Source organism: Cicer arietinum, chromosome 5 (genome assembly GCF_000331145.2).
Source record: "Cicer arietinum cultivar CDC Frontier isolate Library 1 chromosome 5, Cicar.CDCFrontier_v2.0, whole genome shotgun sequence".
Lineage (NCBI taxonomy): Eukaryota > Viridiplantae > Streptophyta > Magnoliopsida > Fabales > Fabaceae > Cicer > Cicer arietinum.
The window spans coordinates 13,422,112-13,425,979 of record NC_021164.2 but is presented as its reverse complement, the minus strand read 5'-3'; positions in this window follow the sequence as shown (position 1 = coordinate 13,425,979).

The following is a 3,868-nucleotide window of genomic DNA, read 5'->3' as shown; positions in this document are numbered from 1 at the left end:
CATTAGACAAAGATTAGCTTCTTCATCTTCTGAAGATGCAGATGACTCTTCATCATTATCGTTCCAGGCAATGTAGGCTTTTATGGTCTTAGGAGGTGGTTGATTGCCTTTACCCTTTGAAGTCTTATTTCTGTTTTGCAATTGGAAGCACTCAGATTTTATATGTCCTGTCTTCCCACACTCAAAGCAGGTTATCTTGCTGTCATGTGTCTTTGAGCTTGAGGGTTTTCTTGACTTGCTATCTTTCTTTTTCAGAAACTTTTTGAATTTTCTGACAAGTAATCCAAGTTCTGAATCTTCATCGGTCTCACTGTTTGAATCGTCAGTGCAGATCTCTTGTTCAGACTTTGTTTGATGTGCTTGGGCTTTAAGAGACAACCCTTTTCTTTTTCTGTCAGTCTGTTCAACTTCACTCAGTCTGTGCAATTCCATCTCATGCTCTCTTAATTTTCCAAATAGTGTGGCAATTGACATGCTACCAAGGTCTTTTGATTCTACTATGGCAGTGATTTTTGGCTGCCACTCTCTGGTCAAACATCTCATAACCTTGTTGATTTGTTGTTCATTGTCAATCACCTTACCAAGAGCATTTAGATTATTGACTATGTGAGTAAATCTTGTCTGCATATCATTGACGGATTCCTCTTTCTTCATGTTGAACAGCTCATACTCATGCATTAGTGTGTTGATTCGGGCTCTTTTTACATATGTTGTTCCTTCATGCGTTTGTTGCAATGTGTGCCACATCTCCTTTGTAGTTTTGCAGTTAGACACCCTAAAGAATTCGTCAGTGCTTAAGGCAGAGGTAATAATGTTTTTAGCCTTAGCATTGTATCCAACATTTTTCTTGTCATCCTCAGACCAGTCTGATATGGGTTTTTGGATTGATGAATCACCTGTGCCAGCTATGGTTGGTACAAAAGGACCATCTATTGCTGCTTCAAGAATATCAAGACTACATGCTTCAAGAAAAATTAACATCCTCTCTTTCCAATACATGTAGGCAGCTCCATTGAATGCAGGGGGCCTTGCCAAGGATGCACCTTCTCCCAGAAACTCTACAGAGGACATTTTCTTTTATGACAGTTAGTCTAAAAAAGATCAGGCTCTGATACCAATTGTTAGAAATAATGGCCTCTATTAGTCAAAAAAATATGAGAATTATGATCAACAAGATTATATAATTCTTTCCTAAGTGATGAACTAAAATCAAATACAACTTGTTCAATTTTAATTCATATTTTAACAGTAAAGATTCATACAGATTATACACAACGGAAATTTAAAATCACATGCAAGATTAATATGAAAAGTAAAAAGAGATAGGAAATAGTGCACCTGGATTTTTATACTGGTTCGGCTATCACTTTGATAGCCTAGATCCAGTCCTGAAATCCAACAAAGATTTCAGCCTTTCACTAGAATGATTTGAGAAATGTTTTTACAGACTTTCCAGCGTTACAGCCTATCCATCCAACTCACAACCACTTCTATCTCAATACCAACCTATCCCTAAGAATTACTCGTCAAATTCTAGCGAGATCAAGTCGAGGCTTCTCTTAGATGACCACAAGCATCCCAAGAGATAACCACTAGTGTACTTACTGGATTTCTAAAACTTCAATTACAGAAAATTGTCTTTCACAAAGAATTAAAGAATATCAAGACTTTGACTCAATCACTATGTAGGATCTCACACAAAAGTATTTAGCCAATGAGCATTTGTGTGTTGTAACAACTTTTCTCTCAAAGAGTTTTTCAGTTTATGAAAAAGTGTATCAGTTGTTATTCAAAAGTTATTTTAAAAAGTGATTGAATCAGCTTATATATATTCAGAAAAACATCAGGACAATCAATTGCTCAATCGATTGTATAAAGGTTTAAAACTAGCTCAATCGATTACCCAATCGATTTTCGCGTGTCTTGTTTTTCTTGAATCTTGAACATATAAGCATGAATCGATTTGCCAATCGATTCTTTTAATACATGAATCAGAAACTGAAACTAAGAATATATCAGAATCGATTGAGTAATCGATTATAGGTGTTTTGTTCAAACAACGAGATCAAAACAATCGATTGCTCAGTCGACGTATATTCATAGTCTTAATCGATTTGGCAATGAGCTGAATTTTTCTTGTAACTCAAACATTTAGCTTCAATCGATTCATCAACCGATTGTGCTAGTCACATTGACTCAGACATTCAGCTTCAATCGATTTGCCAATCGATTGTGCTTGTTACAGAACCTCAGCCATTTTATCAAAATCCATGTGCCAATCAATTTATTCAAAGTGTTTCTGATAAATGATTAACTTCAATCGATTACCTAATCGATTATCACAAAACTTGTGATTTAAGAAATCTAATTCAATTGATGTCCTAATCGATTTGATGGATCACAGAACTTATTCATGATTAAAAACTTTGTCTCAATCGATTTGCCAATTGATTGATTCAGTAATTGGTTGGATATGTGAATCACACAATCGATTACTCAATTGATGTCCCAATCGATTGTCCAATTGATTGGATTAAGCCCAGAACTCAGGTTTTACTGAAAACCTTTAAGTAATCGATTTCCCAATTGATTTACGTAGTAAAAGCTCTTGTTCTGAGTCAGACAATCGATTGCCCAATTGATTCATCAATTGACTTATTAGTTGATTGCTTTACTTTCTTTGGCAAATACTTAGGTATGAAATCATAGTGATTAGTCTACTAAAACAACTACTATGACACCTAATCACACTATACATATTTGCATCTTTCTCAAGCGCATCCTCCACTTTTGGTTGATTTCTTGAGTTCCAAGCTTTTGTTCCAAGTGTATAGTGTCTGCTTGAAATGTTTCTCAATTCAAATCATTAGATCAATCAAATACTTTCATATGTATTGTGTGTTTGAGAATTAAATCAAAAACATGATCAGGGAAGCTCATGACTTACAAGTACAACTACCAAACGAAGATAATAATAACATTTAATAAAATAGAGTTCTGTAATAATTAAGTTATTATTACTTTATTTGACAACTCTATTTTATTATATGTTATTATTATCTTCGTTATAAAATACAAAAATATAACCAAGATAATAATAGAGTTGTAAAATAAAGTAATAATTACATTTTTATTCGACAGATCAATTGTGTTATATGTTATTATTATTTTTAGTATATATAACAACTACAAAACAAACATAATAATAAGAATTAATAAAATAGAGTTGTCAAATAAAGTAATATTTACAAATTTTTTTGACAACTCAATTTTGTTATATGTAATTATAATTTTTCGTGATGAAGTAAAACAATAAAACAAAGATAATAATATAACATATAATAAAATAGAGCTGTCAAATAAAGTAATAATTACTTATTTATTACACATCTCTATTTTATAAAATGTTATTATTATATTTGTTTTGTAATTGTACTTAATAACGAAATTTATATTAACATATAACAAAATTGATTTGTCAAATAAATTTGTAAATATTATTTTATTTTACAACTCTATTTTATTAAATATTATTATTATCTTCGTTATGTAGTTGTATTTAATAACGAAAATTATAATAACATATAAGAAAATTGAGTTGTCAAATAAAGTAATAATTACATATAACAAATACACAACTCTATTTTATTAAATATTATTATTATCTTCGTTATGTAGTTGTATTTAATAACGAAAATTATAATAACATATAACAAAATTTAGTTGTTAAATAAATATGTAATTATTACTTTATTTAACAACTCTATTTTATTATATGTTACTTTTATCTTCGTTATATAGATGTATTTCATAACGAATATAATAATAACATATATAAAATAGAGTTGTCAAATCAAGTAATAATTAC